The sequence below is a fragment of the Prionailurus viverrinus genome, chromosome B1, assembly GCF_022837055.1.
Source record: "Prionailurus viverrinus isolate Anna chromosome B1, UM_Priviv_1.0, whole genome shotgun sequence".
In the NCBI taxonomy this organism is placed as follows: domain Eukaryota; kingdom Metazoa; phylum Chordata; class Mammalia; order Carnivora; family Felidae; genus Prionailurus; species Prionailurus viverrinus.
Window position 1 is genome coordinate 170,383,988 of NC_062564.1, and position 22,808 is coordinate 170,406,795.

At 40.0% G+C, this 22,808-nt stretch overlaps 1 protein-coding gene across 2 annotated transcripts in view; it reads right to left on the reverse strand.

The window, feature by feature from the left end:
* The window catches only part of GRXCR1 (glutaredoxin and cysteine rich domain containing 1), a 319,676-nt gene that overhangs the window by 184,088 nt on the left and 112,780 nt on the right, over positions 1-22,808 (reverse strand). The window contains exons 1-2 of one of the 2 annotated variants that reach the window (XR_007151865.1): positions 11,678-11,757; positions 8,929-9,013 (exon numbers count right to left, since the gene is read on the reverse strand). The gene's annotated coding sequence lies outside the window, so the exon portion shown is untranslated. Of the gene's footprint in view, positions 1-8,928; positions 9,014-11,677; positions 11,758-22,808 lie in introns of those variants that run through there. The other variant, XR_007151864.1, reaches the window with a different exon arrangement.

The window sequence follows — 22,808 nt, forward strand, 5'->3', positions numbered from 1 at the left end:
ACCTATTCTCTCCTCTGCCTCTTCAAGCCGAGCTGTGGTGGTTTCCATTTTGTTATGCATTTCGTTTAAAGCGTTTTTCAGCTCCTCGTGACTGTTCCTTAGTCCCTTGATCTCTGTAGCAAGAGATTCTCTGCTGTCCTGTATACTGTTTTCAAGCCCAGCGATTAATTTTATGACTATTATTCTAAATTCACTTTCTGTTATATTATTTAAATCCTTTTTGATCTGCTCATTAGCTGTTGTTATTTCCTGGAGATTCTTCTGAGGGGAGTTCTTCCGCTTGGTCATTTTGGATAGTCCCTGGCATGGTGAGGACCTGCAGGGCACTTCCCCTGTGCTGTGGTGTATAACTGGAGTTGGTGGGCGGGGCCGCAGTCCGACCTGATGTCTGCCCCCAGCCCACCGCTGGGGCCACAGTCAGACTGGTGTGTGCCTTCTCTTCCCCTCTCCTAGGGGCGGGATTCACTGTGGGGTGGTGTGGCTCGTCTGGGCTACTTGCACCCTGCCAGGCTTGTGATGCTGGGGATCTGGCGTATTAGCTGGGGTGGGTAGGCAAGGTGCACGGGGGCAGGAGGGGCAGGCTTAGATCGCTTCTCCTTAGGTGATCCACTTCAGGAGGGGCCCTGTGGCAGCGGGAGGGAGTCAGATCCGCTGCCGGAGGTTTGGCTCCGCAGAAGCGCAGAGTTGGGTGTTTGCGCAGAGGGAGCAAGTTCCCTGGCAGGAACCGGTTCCCTTTGGGATTTCGGCTGGCGGATGGGCGGGGGAGATGGCGCTGGCGAGCGCCTTTGTTCCCCACCAAACTGAGCTCTGTTGTCAGGGGGCTCAGCAGCTCTCCCTCCCTTTGTCCTCCAGCCTTCCCGCTTTCCGAGCAGAGCTGTTAACTTATGACCTCCCAGACGCTAAGTCGCGCTTGTTGTGGGAACACAGTCCGTCAGGCCCCTCCGCTTTTGCAAGCCAGACTCGGGGGCTCTGCTTGGCCGGCGAGCCGCCCCTCCGCCCCGGCTCCCTCCCGCCAGTCCGTGGAGCGCGCACCGCCTCGCCGCCCTTCCTACCCTCTTCCGTGGGCCTCTCGTCTGCGTTTGGCTCCGGCGACTCCGTTCTGCTAATCCTCTGGCGGTTTTCTGGGTTATTTAGGCAGGTGTAGATGGAATCTAAGTGATCAGCAGGACGTGCGGTGAGCCCAGCGTCCTCCTAAGCCGCCATCTTGCCTATATCGTCTCAAAACTTTTTATTTTAAAGTAATTATTGACTCACAGAAAGTTACAAAAGTAGTCCTGTGTACCCTTTACCTGTGCACCCTCCCACCAATGGTGACATCATTGATAACTATAGTATAATACCCATGAGCATTCTTAGGGTATTGGGTGCCTTGTAATTAGATTAAATTCAATGAAAGAGAGAATGATTCCATAAAAAGAAGTAGCACTCACTCAGTGGTATTCATATACTTGCCCTCTCCTTCATTTGCATCCGGTGCATGGACTTTGAGCCAGATGACCAGACTCGGGGCCAGATACACTTGAGTTCAAATCCAAGCTCCACTTCTCATTGGCTTTGGCATCCTAAGCAGGCTATATTGTGGTATAAGGCTGAAAATTATGCCTCAGTATCACATGCTGCTTTTAAAATGTATGTATCTGGTAAAATCAGGAGGGCCTCAAATAGCCTTGGCTATTTGGTTCACAGACAGCAATAGAGCACGTAAGGTCATCCATCCTCCTTATCAAAAGGAACAGGCATAGTTCTGGCTTATCCCTGAGTAGTGCCTTTCAGTTCCCTGCAAGCCCTTGGAATTATTCAAATCAGGGAAGTCACATCCTCCCTTGGGAACGAGGGCCCACTCCTGATTACGTAAACCCTACCTCCCACAGCTCCTGGTTGTTCACTCTGTTCCTGAGCACAAACCTGTGGAGCCTTGCATAGTGTGAGGTGTCCCTCTCCCCTTAATGAACTGCTATTGGCCCCAGCTGTCCTCTGCATCATAGAAGGCGATCAAAACACATGCATCACCTCTCTCGTCTTTTAATCTATAAAATGGGAATTCAAATACAATCACCTCCCCCAAATCAGATAAACTATCTTACAGTGTCTAGGTCAACAAATATTCCCTTTCTCTCCCCCTGAAGATGAGACCTCAGTTTCAGCGCAAGAACCACTTTCTTTGCAGTGGCTCTTTCTCCTTTCTTGGAACTCCTCTGGCAATTATAACCTTTACTATTCTAATGATACATACATTATCTTTTCATATGTATCCATTTTCACTGCCACGTCACTGCAGAGTATGCCTTTGCTTGTCTATGCCTCAAAACACTCTCTGCAGTTTTGTGATCACAAAAGATGCTCAATAAATAGAAATAATAGCTAACATTTACTGAGTACTTACTAGAAGTCAGGCCCTGAGCTAAGAGTCTTACAATAAACTTCACAATGAATGAGATAGTGATTGACTTATCCAAATACGGTGGCTTAAACCAACAATTATTATACTTCATGATTTTGAGGGTCAGAAATTTGGGCAGAACTTAGCTGGGTGAAACTTCTACATGATGTCAATGAAAGTCACTCAGTAGTATCTGGCTGACAGATGGACTGGTCTGAAGGGCCCAAGATGGCCTCACTTCCATGTCTAGCACCTTGGTGGAGATGGCTGGAAGGCTGGGTTCATCTGACGCCATCAACCACAATACTTGGTAACTCAGGGTATTAAGATTTCTTATATGGAAGGGCGCCTGGGTGGTTCAGTCAGTTAAGTGTCTGACTTCAGCTCAGGTCATGATCTCATGGCTCATGGGTTCAAGCCCCGTGTCAGGTGCTGTGCTGACAGCCCAGAGCCTAGAGCCTACTTTGGAATCTGTGTGTGTCTCTCTCTCTGCCCTTCCTCCACTCATGCTCTGTCTCTCAAAAATAAATAAACATTAAAAAAAAAAGATTTCTTACATGGAGGCACAGAACTCCAAAAGCAAGTGTTCCTATGAGCAAGATGGCAGCTGCATGACCCTTATGACCTAGCCTTGGAAGTCACATCATGTCACCTCATTGTATTCAATTGGTCAAGCAGTCACAAGCCCACCCATTTCAAAGAGAGGGGACATAGATTCAACCTGTTGATGGGAAGTATGTCATAGAATTTTTGGTCAGGTTTTAGTCACTAAAGATATCATACCCACTCTTAAAAAAGTAAATTTGGACTTACAGAGAAATTGAGTAACTTGTCTTACGTCATGCGCCAGGGTGACTGTGTTAACCCCTGAGAAGGATGTCCACCAATCTCGCTCTGAGATAGGGACCCTACAGTATCTGCAATACTTGTTTAATTAAGATACCTTACACTGAAATATTTTAATGCTCTTCAAAGAACTCACAGTATATAAAGAGAGAGCTAGCTGCTTCTTATAGCCCATATATTCCTTAAACAGATACTCCTACAAGTCTGAGCATATAGTTTACAGTAGAGGGAAGATTTATCACTTTGCCAGAGCTAGCATATGGTTATGACACATTTATAGGAGTGATTGAAATGATTTGGAAAGATGTGTCTAAGTTGCATCACATCACCCAAGATTATGAGGCATCCTAAAAAGAAGACTGATTTAGAGGCATTATGGCTAATGTCGTTGCAGTTGAAAATTGCTCTGCATTTGCATATACGTGCCTTGAAAAGCAAAAAGCTAGAGTCTGACTTTTCTGGAAACTGCTTAATTAACATGTTGAATATTAGTTTGTTTAATGCATGCCCCTAGGGGCAAGGTGTGTGTGTGTGTGTGTGTGGGTGTGAACACACAACAAGTGTGTGTGTGTACGTATGTGTGTGTTTCTGGGGGGAGGTGAGGGTAGGGGCCATTAGAGACAATATTACCACATTATTTTGACGTGACTCAGATGAAGAGTAGCAACGTGGCAGTGACAAAAATGCAGATGGTGGCACTGAGAATTGTATTTCTGGTGTGAAATCGATTGAAGAACCGAGGGGCATGGGAATAAAGCGGTCTGATGTGGTAATGAGGCAGTGGAGCTCCTGCAGGCTGAGGCTAGAATCCCAGAGCAGACCCTGCACACTGACTGAAACTTGAACCAACTGCCCAATGCATCCGAACCCCAGTTTCCTTACTTACGAAGTGGAGCTGATAACACCCCAGTAAAGCACTGCTGCAAAAATCAGACTGCACAGACAGTGCCTAGACACGGGTCTGACACTTTGGGGGTATTTAATAAATGCTGTTTCAAGATGATTATCAGGAGACTGTAATTCTTGGTTTCCTCTGATCAAGTTCCCTGAACGGCAGAAACATCACCATCAAATTCCCTGCTATATTAAGGGCATTTTGGCACAGGACATAGTGTATGGTAAGAACTCTATAACTATTTTGGTATAAAATGTATGCATGCATGAATTGAGCCAGAGATGGAGAAGAACAAAAATAATGGGGTTAGGGAAATGCTGTGGCAACATCTCCAAGCGGTGAGAACACAGGCTTTGAAAAGAGACATGCCTCTGAAAATCAGCTATGTCTATCCATAACTGTGGGCTGCTAGAAAGATCATAATGCTTCCCTCATGAGTTGTGGCAATTAAAGGAAGTACTGTATGTAAAGCACCTTGCACAGTGCACACACAGAGAACACATTCCAACACTGACTACTGCCCTTGTTAGTACTGTTAATGTTCTAGGCAATGGACCCCATTCCTCGGGTTTCTTCCTCACTAACTGTGAATTCAGTACATTTGTGCATACACTCAATTAGAGCAAGAATTTTGTAAGCCTGTTAGCTTTTACGTGCCTTCTGCAGATTTACAAATCTGGCTTTCTTTTCTTCTTCTTCTTCTTTTTTTTTTTTTTTTTTTTTTTTTTTTTTTTTTTTTTTTTCCTGCTTAAAATGTTTTGGCTCTAGGTTCATGCTAATTCTATTGATTGGTTAAAGTCACATCTACTGTTTCTTTAACTTAGTGAAGATGCTTAGTGCCACAGTAGAATGGATATAAAACCTCACACTATAATTATCTATTTTCAACCAAAATAAAATGATTTATATTCTATTTCATCTCCCCGAGCAGTTGATATATACACTTATATTTAATTTTATTTTTTATTCTCTGTAAGGCTTGTCTCTATTAATTACATACAAAGCACATTTCCCCCCAATCTGGTAACCAGCTGCAGCATTTCAGTGTTTTCATCACAAAATGTCAAACTCACAATTGATTCTGTGATTCAAAGAAATGGTTGCATAGTCCTCTGAGCTCTGTAATGAAATGAGTTTGTTATATTTCGTATTATACCAAAACTTGACTTTTCCCATTATCTTTCTTTTTAAATTACAAAAGCAATACATGTTCTGGCCTACACATTGATTACTGAAGCAAAGAAAAGTGTTCTCTCAAAGTATTGTATTTCTTAAATGCACTCTATAGATTTTAAGACTTTTCATTCAAATGTTAAGTCTGATTCAATCAATCCCCAGTCTCTTCCTTCCTTAATAAAATTACTACAGTACTATCTTAAAGGAATATTGTAGAGGATTTTTTGTCTATGAATTTTCTGAAAGTAAGTCCATGGATAGGAAATTTATGAGAGAAAAGCATAAGCGGCCAGCAAACACAAGAAATAACATTCACCTTCCTATGTAAGAGAGGAAAGATACCTTTTTCCTATTCCCCTCCTAGGTTCTCCAGATGGGGCTCCCTAACTGGACCGGCAACAGACTGAGAAGAGAAGAAAATCATACAAATGTACTTAATATAAGTTTCACATGAAGACCTGGGGCACCTGGGTGGTTCAGTAGGTTGAGCATCCGACTCTTGATTTCAGCTCAGGTCAGGATCCCAGGATCTTGGGATCGAGCCCTGAATCAGGCTCCACACTTAGTATAGAGTCTGCTTCAGATTCTCTCTCTCTGTGTTTGTTTAAGGATTTAATAAAACAGAGTAAATTTTAAAGACAGATGGCAGAGATGGACAGTGCCATTCATTAAAGAGCCACTTCTTTAACTCAGATTTCAGGACGTATGGAATTTAAATGTCTTCTTATAGCACAATTACTTGAATTTGATAGTATTTCAGCTCTTGTCACAAGAAGGACTGTCATTTCCTGTCTGAAACACTTATTAAGTTACAAAAATTTCTCTTCGATCTTTGCAGAGGTATTTCAATTCCAACCTGGCCACCTGTGTTCTACAATATCACTAACAGCATTCCGTAAATATCTTTCAAAGTTTTATCTGAAGGTGGAAGAATGCAAATTCTGAAAGGCAATACAAACGTGCAAAATATAACCGGGCTGCCAGGAAAAAAAATACTGGCAACATATACAGGAAATCCATTTTGCAATCAACCTGGATCTTATCAAGGTTCTGTTTGCTATACAAATAGTGATGAAGTAGATATCTGAGAGGTGATTGGGGTTATTTACTAAGTAATCACCCAGTGTTCTGTGATTAAATATGGGGCATTAGCTAGAGTTAATAGAAAAGGGACTCTAACAACTCAACACACATGCCTATTTTATCTACAAAATACTGCTCACTTATTTAATGTACCAATGAGTCCAACACAAAATAAATAGCTAGGCAACTGGTTTCTGTTTGTCTTTAGAACGTTCTAGGAGCAGAGAGGCAAAGACATGAACAATCTGATTACTCAGTCTTGCCCACAGAGATGGAGAGAAGACATTTGTGATTTACAAAAAAAAAAAAAAAAGAAAGAAAGAAAAAAAAAGAAAAGAAAGAAAAGAAAAGAAAAGACCTGCACAGGTTTTGTGAGCAAAAGGAAAAGGAGAAAGTGAGTATCTCTTCACCTAGAGGTGAAGGCAACTGAACCTAGAATGGAAAAGAAAGGTGATGGTTGGTGGCAAAGTGATCCTACATGATCTTGAGAAATCCTTCTCTTCCCAGCATCTGGTCACCAGATCTATAGACAAAACAACCTGCTTTTTAAAAAATATCACTTATAAGTTTTTTCTTTTAATGACAGCGATATATTAAAAAGAATAAAAATTAACTATAATTCTCAACAGTATTGTTGATACTACATACTTCCTCCAAGGCTTTTCTCTATGTACAAACCCTTTTGCAGACAATATGCTACTTCAGTGTGCTAGGTAGCCTCCACGTTTATGCCATAATTTGAGTTAAAATTTAATGCGTTCATTTGATAGTTAAATATGTGGCCTTTGGAATGAGAAACCTGGATTAAAATTCAATAGTTTGGAGCAAAATACTTAAATCCTCCATGGTTTACTTTCCTCAATCATAAAATGTGTAAAATATCTTCCTAGGGATCAGGATTCAGTGAAGATTTGGTAAGACAATGTACTTAAAGCACTGCACATAAGAAGATATTAAGCTCTAGATTAATAGCAGCTATTCTTACTTCATATGTGTTTTAAAATTAGCCATGTATACAACTGGGGTGTTCATTTGTGCCGTGTTAATCTTTGGAAGCTGGATTCTGGTACTTCCAGTGTGTATCCTGACCAAAGATGGCTGACACACACTTCTTGGCATTCCCAGGCCCATTAGTTGACAAAGGGAGAAACTCAGTCTGAAATAGTTGGCACTATTAGGAAATACTCTGAAAACAACCCATCATTTTAAATATGGATACCTCAGTTTGTTATCTGTATTTCTCTGCCTTTAAGAGTCTCTTCTGGTTTACCTCCCTCTCTGTTTTTATCTTATTTTTCCTTCCCTTCCCCTATGTTAATCTATTGTGTTTCTTAAATTCCAAATGAGGGTTGCTGGAGGAGAAGCAGGTAGGGGGATGGGCTAAATGGGTGAGGGGCATTAAGGAACGCACTTGTTGGGATAAGCACTGAGTGTTGTTATATGTAAGTGATGAATCATTACATTCTACTCCTGAAACCAATATGACACTATATTTTAACTAACTTGAATTAAAAATTTTTTTAATATAATTTATTTTCAAGTTGGCTAACATACAGTATATACAGTGTGCTCTTGGTTTTGGGGGTAGATTCCCATGATTCATCACTTACATACAACACCCAATGCTCATCCCAACAAGTGCCCTCCTCAATGCCCATCACCCATGTTCCCCTTTCCACCGTGCCACCCCCCCGCCAATCAAGCCTCAGTTTGTTCTCTGTATTCAAGAGCCTCTCATGGTTTGCCTCCCTCCCTCTCTGTTTGTAACCATTTTCCCCCCTTCCTTTCTTGAAAACAGTGTGGAGGTTCCTCAAAAAATTACAAATAGAATGACTCTACAACCCAGCAATAGCACTACTAGGAATTTATCCAAAGGATACAGGAGTGCTGATTCATAGGGGCACATGTACCCCAATGTTTACAGCAGAGTTTTTTTTTTTCAACGTTTATTTATTTTTGGGACAGAGAGAGACAGAGCATGAACGGGGGAGGGGCAGAGAGAGAGGGAGACACAGAATCAGAAACAGGCTCCAGGCTCTGAGCCATCAGCCCAGAGCCCAACGCGGGGCTCGAACTCATGGACCGCGAGATCGTGACCTGGCTGAAGTCGGACGCTTAACCGACTGCGCCACCCAGGCGCCCCAGCAGAGTTTTTTTTTAACGTTTATTTATTTTTGAGACAGAGAGAGACAGAGCATGAACAGGGGAGGGGCAGAGAGAGAGGGAGACACAGAATCTGAAACAGGCTGCAGGCTCTGAGCGGTCAGCACAGAGCCCGACGCGGGGCTCGAACTCACAGGCCGTGAGATCATGACTTGAGCAGAAGTCAGACGCTTAACCGACCAAGCCACCCAGGCACCCCTGCAGAGCTTTTAACAATAGCCAAATTATGGAGAGAGCCTAAATGTCCATTAACTTGAATTTAAATTTAAAAAAAAAAAAAAGAAAAAGAAATAAATACAGATACCTAACAAACACATCTTTATTTGCAGATGCCCCGTTTAGTATGACCTATAGAGATGAAGCATTCACATGATGACTACAGTACCTGGGTTGGGATCCTCACTCTACCTCCTACCAGCCATATGCTCCTGGACCAATCACTTCACTTCACTCGGTCTCCGTTTACTCAGCTGCAAAAAAATAAGTAAAGCTTAGAACAGTGTCTAGCATTAGGTAATTTGTCAGTAGTATCAGCATCATACAGAGCACTTTGTGGAATTTATATCCAGAGAAACACTTATTTAAAGATTGCTTAGTACCACCATGAGACTGAGATCTAGGTCTACAAAAATGGGTTTTCATGTTTCTACTCATCCATAGCTTATCCATGAGAGTTCCTCTCCCAGTCACTCTGCAGATCACTGCAGCAATTCCAGATATTCCAAACAGATGTAATAATATTCTGTGAGGGAGGGGGGCATTTCTTCCCATGACTATCTGTTTATAAGTAAAGAAAACCTTTGCCAGAAGCTCTCATCTGGCTGCTCCTCATATCCCACTGGGCAGGGCTGTGTCACAATGCCTATGGCCAGGGCTAGTCACTGGTAAGGGGAATGACATCACCAAGAATGGCCTGGATTAATAGTGCCTCAACCTAGGCATATGGGAGAGTGGAAAACTTTTAAAAATTGCAGGGAGGGATCGTCCAAGAAAAGGAATTAGGGGAAGGGGGAAGGAAGCAAGGAGAATGATTGCTTATAGGCAATCCGTAAAATCTAACACGAAATTCTCAGTAATTTCTACCATACAGTAAGCACATACTGTATACCAGACACTTGCTTTGTGTGGATTATAATTCTCATAACAGTCTACTCCAGTCGGGCCTTATCCCCATGGCTCCCATGAAGCACTCTTATCTTGAGTCACTTCTCTATCCTCATATTTACTGCTCGGTAGCAACAAATGCAATTAACCCTTCCCTGGACATATCAAAATTGTCTTGTGTTTTCCCTCTGCTCACTACTTCTTTTCCAAACCTTCAGCCGTTCCCTTCTTGTCAATATGGCATCTAAATGATGGAATCCCCCAGGGCTCATGCTGGACCATTTCCATTCTCTGTTCATTCTTTCTCCTGGAGCCAACTCTTACAGGCCTATGGCTTTAACTATAAGGAAAGCTAATGATTCCCAAATTAAGATAGTTTTAAACCAGAAGTCCCAGCTTGAACCCAAATTATTAGAATGTTTTTCTTTTTAAAAAATATTTTGATTTTATAAAGCATATTTCATCTCTTATGTCTCTAATACTTCCTTTTATTTCTCCCAAAACTGGAGGACTAGTTACAAAAGTCCAGTACATCAAAACACACATTTACTGAGCACATTTATCTCAGCCGAGGGCCTTGACTGCTCTGGGACCAAAAGCCTGTGGTAATTTATGAACCTTTAAAGTCTTAGAAAGAAATATCAGTTGAACTCAGTGCAAATATGAGAGTCTAGAAGCTCATTCAGTGCTGCCTCCAAGATCATAAAGAACCTTTGGGAAAACTAAAATTCACTAGCAGCCCTGACATATCAGAAGGAAGCTAATAATGTTGGGATGTCCTGCTGGTCAACAGTCCTCTGGGTTTCCTTAAATCATTCAAAAACATATTACTGTCAGTCACTCAGCTGGGCCTCAGAGAGCCACATGATTGAACTGGCTCTGCTCCCAGTTATTGATTCAAATGTGGTTTCAAGGATAGCAAAATGCTTGGGGCGATGCAAGGCTCCAGTTCAACATGAAAGGAAGGTCAGCCTTTCATTCGCTTTGTTGCTTCACTCATTGACCCCTGAGTACTTCCAAACATTGATCGTGGCAGAGCTGAGTTTTCTAAACTCCTACATCTCCTTTTGTGGGTCATGGGGTTTTAATTAATACCCAAGGGAAAATGCTTTCTCCTGGGACAGGAAGCTGGCATGCCCTAAAGGGTGATGTACAATTTGGGGTTGTAGCTGCAGTACTCACAAACTGCCACTCGGGGGACAAGCCACTCTGTTACCTGGGCCCTGTGACTGCTTCTGAAAACAAAACCCTCTGATGGGATCATTTTCCTCCAGTATTGGAAGAACAATCTAGAAACATGACTGCAAAGTCTCAGGGCTGTGTGTCTACATATACATAAATATACATTTATACACAGAAGCCTTTCAGCTCACACGACTTGAGAAAATCCCCAATTTCCACCTACCCAATGGGGTAAACAATAAAACCTTGGATTGCGAGTAACTTGTTCTATGAATGTTCTGCAAGATGAACAAACATTTCTAATAAATTTTAACTTGATAAACAAGTGATGTCTTACAATACGAGTAGTACCTGGTGCCAAATGTCACATGACCACAACTGAGCTAATGGTCCTTGAAATTCTCATTTATGTACAAGTGCTTTGGATTACAAGCATGTTTCCAGAACAAATTATGCTCGCAAACCAAGGTTTTACCATACTTCTTTCATTTTGCTTGTTATTTCGTCTGATCTAGCAACTAGAGTGGGTTCCAGGGAGCCAAAACAAAGGAAAGGTCTAACCTCTAGAGGAACACAACTACATTTTACACATTTGTGGAGGAAGGGATATGTCAAAAGCTGGGATCTTTCAGAAGATCGGGTTGGAAAGATATTAGTGGCCCAAATACTTCTACACACTGAACACCTGAGCACATGTTTCACATTCACTGTGCAGCAATGTTTTTTTCCTTTTTCTCTTTCTTTTTTGTGGCTGTTAACAATTAAAGGGAAGTGTCGGCACATAAATTGCTCAGTATGACTCCAATTTTGTCTACTTTCTCTAGGTCTCTGCCTCCCTCTTTATTTACCTTGACATGAGAATCTTTATTCTTGCCAAAAGAGGCAGTAGAGGTGGAAACGCTAATTTGTGTGTCATCACTCTGAAAACTGAAAAAGGAACCAGATTATCCAAGGAACACTGTAAGACAAAAAAGGCACTGCTATAAATATACCTGTGAAGATAAAACTTTGAACTTTTTTTTTTCACTTGTCTTCAGGAAATGGCCAAAGGTTATATTTTGTCATAACAGGCCTTGGATGTTAGAAAATATCCCTGAGGCACCTGCATGGTTGTCAGTCGAGCGTCCAACTTCAGCTCGGCTCACCATCTTGTGGTTTAAGAGTTCGAATTCTGTGTCAGGCTCTCTGCTATCAGCACAGAGCTTGCTTTGGATCCTGTGTCCTCCTCTCTCTCTGCCCCTTTCCCCTCTCAAAAAAAAAAAAAGAACTATAGAAGATATCCTTATACATTTACATAAACATGCAGACACACACACAGACACACACACACACACACATAATTTGTAGAAAGCTTAGAAAGAAAACCAAAAGTCAAGATAGATCAGTCCCTGACTGATACCATGGTCAAATATCAGGGATCATGTGCTTATAAAAACAAAATGGTCACCAAAATTTAGGAGTATGACTAGCATAAACAGAGGCCCAGGGTCAGTCAAGCCAATGGTGTTTTTTTCTATGCCAATGACCAACCAATTTCAGGGGCACTGTGACTAACTTCTGGAAGGCTGTAACAAGAGTTCATAGCTGGTCTCGCAAGCAGGACCTAGCACAGAGCAGGATCCACATTTGCTTCTGATCCAGAAAAGGATATTTGAGGAGAAGAGCCATTTCGAGAACCTTGTAGCATTTTCCAACCCAAGACCAGTCTGTCCTGTCTGAGCCCAGATCATTCCCCTGTTGGCTTATGAGATTTATTTAATAAATAAATAAATAAATAAATAAATAAATAAATAAATAAATATAAAATAAATATAAATAAATAAATATAAAAGATAAGACCAAACCAGTTGCCACCTCAGAATAGGGTCAAGTATAAGGAAACATGGAGTATTTCATTGTGGGAGGTAACTGTGATTCAAGTCCAGCTGCTTCTAAGACATCATGGTAACAGCCAAGAACTCATGGATTTTAACAATTCTTTTGGAAGCGAATTGGCATAATTCTTTCTCTGCTTCTGTTAAGAGCTTAGGCTCTGGCATAAGGTGATTTCACATGAGTTCTAGAACGAGACCTGCTACATTCTAAGCTCTGCCGCTTGATCTTGTTAGTTAACCTGTTTAGTCCTGTTTTCTCATCTTTCAGATGGAAATAGTAACAGGATTTACTTCACAAGTTTTCTGGGAAGATTAAACCTATTTAATCTTAGACCATGTGACAGGTCTGGCACACAATAAGCCTTCAATAAATATCAGCTACCATAATTAGCATCATCATTACTAATATTATCACTCTGTTACAATGAAGAACGTAACTTTCTCCCTGGTAAAAACCAATAGTGTCCTACTATCAGAGGACTTTGGTGAATCTGTTATTACCTTTCTCTCCTTACCCTTGACCTCCCTCCTTCTTTAACAGATTGTCCAGCAGCAGTTAGTCATATGTTACTATCTGTTTTTGTTTTGTTTTGTTTTGTTTTTACAAAGGTCCCCTTGATTTCACACCTTCTTCTAGTTGCTTCTTCCTTGCTTGAAAAAAAAAATCTTGGAATCATTGTCTGTATATGTGGTCCAATTTCCTTTCTCATTTCAACCTACCCTATAATGACTTTGGCCCCTAGAGTTACCTCCTTTTTTGCCAACTCCAATGGACACTTTTCAATCCTTATATAACTAGAACTTTCCACCTCATTCAGTATCACTTACTATGCACTTATCAAAACATTCTGCATTTTATTTTTTCTTTATATAACATTTTTGTGATTGTTAGAGTTCCTCTTTGTTCAGTCCCCAGGCCTCTTTGGTTCTCAGTTGTACTCTCTCCATCAGTGATCATGTCCAATCCCATAACTCTTCATATTTCCAGCTAAAACCTCTTCATTCATATAAGCGACTATCTCCTTGACTTCTCCTCTTGGAGTCTTCCAGGCATCTAAATTTGTCATATCTAAAATGAACTCCCAATATTTATACACATGTTCCCAAATATTCTCCTCCTCAAACCACTGCATTTCCATATACCAACACCCATGTATTTGCCTGTTGAAACCAATGTCATTCATGATATTTCCCACCCACATCTAATCCAGTATCCATTCCCATGAATTGTCTCTCTAAAATAGTGGTTATCAGTTAGGAGAGATTTTGTCCCCAAGAGATATTTAATAAGGACTACCTGCCTGTCTGAAGACATTTTTGTTTTTAACAATGGGGACATCAGGGAGTGCCACTGGCAGAGGAAGAGGCCAGGGATTGCTGCTAAATACTCCTATAGTGAACTGAAAAGCCCCATAACAAAGAACTATCTGGCCTCAAATGTCAATAGGCTTAAGGTTTAAAACTCTGCTCTTAAATATGTCCTGAAAGTGTCCAATTCTCTCAGTCTCCACTGCCAGCACCTGATCTAACTCATGACCCTTCAGGCTCTATTGTTTTAGGGGTCTCCTATGTGGTCTCTCACCTCCTTCACTTTTGTCCTCCACTCCCTCATCCTTTTCTCCACACAGCAACCAGAGTAAGATGTGAATATGATCCTATTAAGACCCTACCACCATCCTAACCCCTTTCAATAGTCTCCCCACTGCACCTAGAATAACAGCCTAACTTCTAATCGAGGCCTGGGTCTTATCCACCTTTCCAACTTTAGCTTGACAATTCTCTTATTCTTAAAGCATTTTCCTCTCTTAGGGTCTGCATCATAGCATTCTTCTGGTTTCTCTTACCTCTCTGGAGGCTCCTTCTCAGTTTCTTCTGCAAGAATCTCTTCTGCTCGTTTCTAAATATTGGAGTTCCCCAAGGTTTCGTCCCTGGGCTGTCTTCTCCAATCTATCTATGGTCTCTCCCAGGTTATATAATTTATTCAGATGGCTTTAAAAACCATATATATGCTCTCAACTCAATTGACCCTAGGCTTATTTACCCAACATCTTTCTTGACAACACTGTTAGATTGTTTAATATGTATCTCAGAACATAACTCTTGCACTCTCCATTCCAAACCTGTCCTTCCTCCAGTCTTTCCCACCTCAATAAACTGTTCCACCACATTCACCTAGATGTTAATTTCAAACCCTAGAAGCTGTCTTCTATTCCTTTCTTTTACTCATTTGCCATATCCAATCCAACAGCAGTCCTGTCAACCACTCCTTCAAAATATACACCAATGTGTCCATTTTTTACTGCCTCCATCACTGTTGACTTAGTCAAAGCCAATATTATCTCCCACCTGGGCCATAAAATAACCTCCTAACTGATATCCCTAGTTCTACACTTGCTACTCCACAATCCATTCTGCACAGAGTGTTTAAAGTTTCCTTTTCTTTATTTCACTTGATCCAGTTATTCCCCTGATTAAAAGTGGAAGTGTTGGTATGATGATAAAAAGCAGTCATATTTTTAATGTATGTTAAAGGTATAGATGACAGGATTGCTATTGGATTGAATATGCTTCCCATTACCCAAGTTCTTTCACCAGGGTCCATAAACCCTGAATGAACTGACTCCTACCTACCTCTCCAATCTTATTTCATGCCACTCTCTCCCTCCATCACCTAGTTCAATCCACACTGATCCTAGTTCTCTATGTGAAAACACATGCCTCTCGGACTTTGCACTCACCCTTCCTTCCACTTGGGATTCTGTGTCTTCAAATCTTTGCATATCATTCTGGCATCAGCTCAGATGTAATTTTACAATAAGGCTTTCCTTTCCCACCCAAGCTAAAGTAGTTCCCCAATCACTCTATCATCTCACTCAGTTAGTATGTTTGCACAAGGTACTGCTACATCATACTTTGTTCATTTTTTGTCTTGTTAATAATGAGAGGAAAACTTGACTTAATTTGTTCACTGTAGTATCTCCTTAAGTCTAGAAGAGCTCCCGGCACACAGTGGTTGCTCAATAAACATTTGTTGTGTCATTAAATGAGTAAGTTTAAGAGAACAGTTTAATGTCATCTTTGTTGAGGAGCCATGTTAGCTGTTTTCCTCATCATCTGGTGAGAGTGTTCACAGAGAGTAGCCATTTAACTATTGTAGGCATGTCACCCACGGAACAGCTAGGCAGAAGTGATGTCTCTCTACAGCTAAGACTTTGCTAAACCTAATTGACTGTCTCAGGTGGACACATTCTCCTTTGCAATGACCCAAGAGAATCACAAAGCACCAAAAATAGGAAATGGGGTCCTTATCATCAAAAAGAATGGTGATGAATAAAAGAAAAACCTCCAACATCTATATTTGGGAAAGATTAGGCCAGACTGAAATATAACCATATTATACCTCCTCTTGCTTTACACTTCCATATACACCCCAACTCAAGGTCTAATACCCTCTGAAATAAGGTACTGGTTCCACTGATAACTGCTAGTGGCCAGATGATCAATATCTTATACATATCTATCAGTTCTAAACCAAGTATAATAGAATGAGAGAAATTCAGAGGGATATTTTAATTTAATGACTGATTACTTTAGACTCTAGTTATGTAACTAATATTATAATTAATGGTAGCTTAGTGGATACATTTGAGTGAAAAATTTAGTAAGCTCTTCTCTAGGATTAGCAATAAATTTAAAATGTCCGCTTTTCTTTTGCTGAAATGTGCTGAGGGAACCCTGAACAATCCACAGCACTTTGTGTTCTCTGTCAAGGGAAAGGACAAGTATATACCGCTTCCTGTAGCACAATTTCTCAAATGCCAATGTGAAAAATATCCTTTTCTTTTAAAATTTCATTTGAGCCTAGTTAATAACAAGGCCCCCAGTCAAAGCCCAGCAGAGCAATCAGCTTTGACTGTGTCCTTTGTCACAGCATTGAGAATGTGCCAAATACAGAAAGTTCCTCTCTGAGTCTAAATGCTCCCAGGGCATGTCAGGACTACTAAGTCAAACCAACACATTACCAAAATGAAAGTACAAGCACAGTCTCCTAGTTTCAGAACAGATGGCAAAATAGTAGGGATTCGTGGGTTCCTCGACCCAACCCTAGAGGAGTACAGAAGCAAGAGGGCACGATAGTTTACAGGACACAGAAAACACATACACTCATGAAAACTCTGGGGAACTGAAGCTTTTTCTAAGTGGAGTAGTTGTGGGGGTTGATGACTGACTGCAGCCTGTGGTCAGTGAGAATCGAAACCAGCAGTACGAGGAGAGAAACTTCTAGGTCAGCTCTTTTCTATCTCCACAATAGTTTGGGATGATCATCGTCTGGCCTTTCACGATAGAAATTAGCAACATGAGTTTAAGTCATCCTGGTAAACACACTGCAAAATCTCTGTGAGGGTGAACACTAGATGAAAATGTATGAGTTACTTGGCCAAAGTGGGAAACCAACTTCTCCAACCCTTTTCCCTCAATCCCCTAAACTGGTAGCTTTCAACCTAAAGATACTGTGTTCTTCCAAAGCTGCATCCCTTTATTAATTTTTTTTTAATTTTTTTTTCAACGTTTATTTATTTTTGGGACAGAGAGAGACAGAGCATGAACGGGGGAGGGGCAGAGAGAGAGGGAGACACAGAATCGGAAACAGGCTCCAGGCTCTGAGCCATCAGCCCAGAGCCTGACGCGGGGCTCGAACTCACGGACAGCGAGATCGTGACCTGGCTGAAGTCGGACGCTTAACCGACTGCACCACCCAGGCGCCCCTAATTTTTAAAAATTTTTACATCTAACATATGTTTTTTATTGAAACACACCTGACATGCAACCCTGTATAAATTTAAGGTGTACATGTTAATTTGATACTTATTGTAAAGATTGCTATTATAGCTATAATTAGCACCTCAATCACATCACATAACATAATTATCATTTTTTTTTAGTGGTCGAAGTAATTAGAATTTAATCTGTTAGCACATTTGATGGTTATAATACAATATTGTCTTCTATATTCATTTTACTGTGCATTAGATCTCTGGGATTTATTTACAACCTGTTGCAAGTCTGTACCCTTAAACATCATCTGTCCTCTACCCTATCTCCCCCCATCCCCTGGCAACCACCATCTTACTGTTTGGCTTTTTTAGATTGTACAGTGATAGGACATAGCATTTGTCTTTATCAGTCTGACTTATCTCACTCGGGATAATGTCTCTTAATTAATTAATTAATTTTATTTATTAATTTGAAGGTAAAATTCTTGAGTTGTGTGGTGGAGTAGTAGTAAATGGGAGAGATACGAGTAGTAGTTTTTGGTACCCGGAGATCATATCCTCCCCTCTCCTTAAGCTTACCCAGATGATTCTGGATGAGGGCCTAGTCTCTGGCATATCCCATACACGTTATTAGATGCAAGGAAATGTGATTCCTTGAGTCAAACAAGCAAAAACAGAGACTTGAACACTGCAACCACTGCTAAAAATAAAAATAAGCTCAACCACATAAGTTACTAAAAGCAGAATTATTGGAAATATGGGCAAAAAATTCAAAATAAGCATAAGAAGATAGAGAAGATATTAGTAACATGGAGCAGTAATGAGAAATTATGATGAGAAAACAAATAGAAATATTAGATATGAAAAATACAGCTAAAATAAAGAACACAATAAGTAAGTTAATTACCAAGATAAGTAAGTTGAAGAATGAGTTAATGAGTTGTGAAAAAAAAAAAAAGAACACTCTCAGAGGCAGCAAAAAGGATAATAAAAATTTACATATATATGTATGTATATATATATATATATGTGTGTGTGTGTGTGTGCCATATATATATATATATATATATATATATATATATATATATATATATGATGGTAACAGGTAGACAATAGAGTTCCTATAAATAGAGAAAACATGCATAGAAGTAAAATTTGAACAAACAAAAAGGATAAAATTGCCAGAATTAAAGAAAGAAAAGCCTGCAGACTGAAAAGGGGCATAAACTCATAGGTTATTAAACAGAAGAAATAAGGACAAATCAAACACCTAAGTGCATTATTATTAAAATGAAGGATATCAAAGACATAGTAAGGGAAAATAATAAAAATGTACAAAGGCAAGAACGGCTCCCTTACAAAAGAAAAAGAATCAGAATGGCATCTGACTTCTCAACCACACACTGAATGCAAAAATTCAACACAATCGTATTTTGAAAGTAATAAAGGAAAAGAACTTTCCTCTTAGAATTTTATATCCAAGCAAATTATAAGTCAAAGATGAGAGCACAGTAAAAAGTGCTCTTCGGCACTGAAGGCCTCAGATGGTTTAATATGCTAAGATCCCTAAAAAAAACACTCTAAGCAATCAATAACAGTGGGAGGGGAGACACAGGATATGCTGTTTCAGGAGATACAGAAAGGGGGTGAAATTTTCTGGTACTTGTAGGTTGAATAGTATCCAGAAACAATTCACAATTATATTATACTTATATTACTTTTACATAGGTTTTATTATGTATCAGGCACTCATCTAAATTCTGAACATATGTAATTCAAAGACAACTCTTCGACTATGATCTCCATTTTACTGATAAATAATTTAGGCATAGAAGGTTATGTGGCTTACCCAAGGTCATACAGCTAGCTAACTAAATCCAACAATTCATAAAAAAAAAAAAAAAAAGTTCACATTCACCTCAAATGAGGTTAATCCCAGAAATGCAAAAATAGTTGTATTTCATGAAACCCACCAATACCATTATGTCATTAGCAAAGTAGAGAAAATCATATCAATCACTCAAATGATGCAAAGAGACTTTAATAAAGTTCAGGACCTATCTATTTTTTTCAACAATCTGAACAAACTAAAACTAGAAGGGAACTTCCTCACAGCGGTGAACATTGTATATCCAAACCTTATAGCTAACACTACCCTTAGTGGAGAAAAACAGAGAGCATACCCTTTAAAATAGAACACAATATTTTCACACCACAACTGACTGATACAATTCTACAAGTCTTATTACCAATACTAAAAGAAAAGAGAAATATTTAGGAGAAAGAGAAAAAAATGTCACTCTTAGTCCATAATACTATCATCCAATAAAACCATAGAATTATCACCAAAAAAGCAACTAAAAATAATGTTCAGAAATTTAACTGGAGATAACTTAAAAAATCAATAGTGCTAACTTACCTCAGCCATAACCAATTAGAAAATATAACAGTAGCAAAAAAGAAAGAAAAGGAAAACAAAAACTATAAAATATCTAGAAATTAACCAGGAACACACAATAACTATAGAGAAAACAAAAACTCCAATCAAGGTCATATAAGTTGATATATAAATTAAATGGACATTTTATTTTTTTAGATAAGATAGCTTAACATTACAAAGATATTTATTCTTCCTAATTATTCTATTAATCTGATGTAAATCAATTATAGTTCCAGTTGGATTTTTTAAGAATTAAATGAATTTATTCTATTTTTCAATAGAAGGAAGCCAACCTTATAAAAAATGGGGGAGAAAAGAGGGGCAAGTTGTCAGATATTGATTCTTTTAAATCATAATTTAAAAATTAAGATATTTAAAAATTAAGAGTTGGGGATCCAACTCTTGGTCTCAGCTCAGGTCATGATCTCACGGTTCACAGAATTGGGCCCCGTGTAGGGCTCTGCACTGGCAGCATGGAGCCTGCTTGGGATTCTCTCTTTCCTCTCTCTCTGCCTGTCCCCTGTTCACGTGCTCTCTCTCTCTTAAAATAAGTAAGCATTTTTTTTTTAAGAAAATTAAGATATTGCCACAAGAACAATCATGTTGATCAATGGAACATAATAGCTCAGGGACAAAACATGTATATGGGCCACTCTTATATAAATGAAAGCTAGTATCACAAATTCATGGGAAAACTATGAATTATTTAGTAAAATGGTTTGAGAAAAGTGAATCCCTACTTAACCTTACATATCAAAGTAAACAACAACAGGAATAAATATCTAAAGGTGAAGGATAAAACTAGAAAGTTGGTAGAATAAAATATTCAAAAGCTACAGACCTGGCGAAGGAGAAAGATTGTTTAAACAGAACTTCAAAAGCACAAAGAAATAAATGATTAAGTCGTCTATATCAGAATAAAGATTTTCTGGTCAATAAGAAACTAAGGATAAAGTTAACATATAGTTGACAGAATGGAAGAAGATATTCGCAAAGTACAAAACCAACAAGAGATTAATGTTTACAATATACAAGAAAATCTTTGAAGTGTATAATGAAAGACAACAACCCAAACAGACAAATGAGCAAGAAATATGAATATCCAATATATAGAAGAAACCCAAGACACTGACAAATAGATGACAGGTCAAAGTGACTGACAATTACAGCGATGCATATAAAGTAAGTTACTACAGAATAGCAAAAATTAGGGGCGCCTGGGTGGCGCAGTCGGTTGGGCGTCCGACTTCAGCCAGGTCACGATCTCGCGGTCCGTGAGTTCGAGCCCCGCGTCGGGCTCTGGGCTGATGGCTCAGAGCCTGGAGCCTGTTTCCAATTCTGTGTCTCCCTCTCTCTCTGCCCCTCCCCCGTTCATGCTCTGTCTCTCTCTGTCCCAAAAATAAATAAACGTTGAAAAAAAAAAAAAACAAAAAGAATAGCAAAAATTAGAAAGCTGAATAATGTCACCCATTCATAGGAATACTGGTAGTTAGGAATTTTGTCCATGCTGGTGAAAACATAAACTAGCGCAGCCTTTCTGAAGAGCAACATGGCTCTAGTCAAAATATGAACCACATGACTCAGCAGTTCCATACTTGAGCGTCATTTCCAAAAGAAGGTCTCGCAAGGTCCCTGAAGAGACAGATGTACAGAGTTGTTTACCACATCCCCAACAATGATGCCAGAGTTTCCCATAGGTCATGTGACCAACAGAGAAGGCAGGTGGACATGGACCATCTAGGCAGGCCCCCATGTAAGGCTCAGTTCACCCATGACAGAATCTCCCCAATAAGAAGCTGAAAGATGGCTTGTTTTGGCCAGAGCTGGGAGGAGGTGAAAGGAAAAGAGACAGAGCTGGACCTCACAATGAAAAATGGGTGTTGTCATCCCTTGAAACCTTTCCAAAGACTCATACATGTGTCCTAGGAGGAGTATTTGATTACCTGCCATAGAGAAGGAAATGACTGTAAGTTACTGTTGCTTGGAAAAGCAGCAAAAGAAGGGCATTGTTACCGACCAGTTAAGGCAAGAGATAATTATCTCTTATCCTCTCCTTCCTCCTACTCCAGCAAAGTAAAGGAGCTGGACTTTAAAGAGAGTTTGAAGAAGAGGTATCTCAGAGCTATATCATACCCACCACCGTCCAAGCAACCAGAGCCGAGATCAAGTCCCCTCTAGAGAGGAAAGAACACAAGGCAGTTGAAAAACCATCCATATAATGCTTTTCAGCTCTGTAGTGTCCTTTCTGTAGGGACCCTGCTATAGTCTAAATGTTGTGTTCCTCCAAAATGCGTATGTTGAAATTCTAACCCCATAGGTGATGGTACTAGGAGATGAGATCTTTGGGAGGTGATTAGGTCACCAGGGCAGAGCCCTCATCAATAGGATTGGTACATTTATCAAAAAGGGTCTGGAGGGCTTGCTTGTCCTTTGTGCCATGTAAGGATGCAGTGAGAAATCTGCCCTCACCCATCCATGTTGGCAACCTAACAACAGACTTACAACCTCCATAACTGTGAGAAATAAATTCTGTTGTTTATAAGCCACTCAGTCTGTGGTGTTTTTGCTATAGCAGCCTGAACAGACTAAGACAAATCCCAAAGGAAAAAGGTGGTCAGGGCCAGAGGTTAAGCTGAAGCTGGCTCAGCCAGAAGTAGGAATTCATTTAATTTCCCTTGATTTGTGTCCCATGTAACTTCAAAAATTATTTAAAACAAGCAGAATAGAAACCACGTAATGTTGGTTTTACTTCTAACGTTTGAAAAGACACCCACTGTCATGGAACCCGAGAATCATCATCACGGTGTAAAGGGAATGAGCAGGGCTGGCCTGTCCAACACTGTGTCCAGTCATAGCAGCTCCAGAGAGATGGGCATGAGGACTTTTGCTC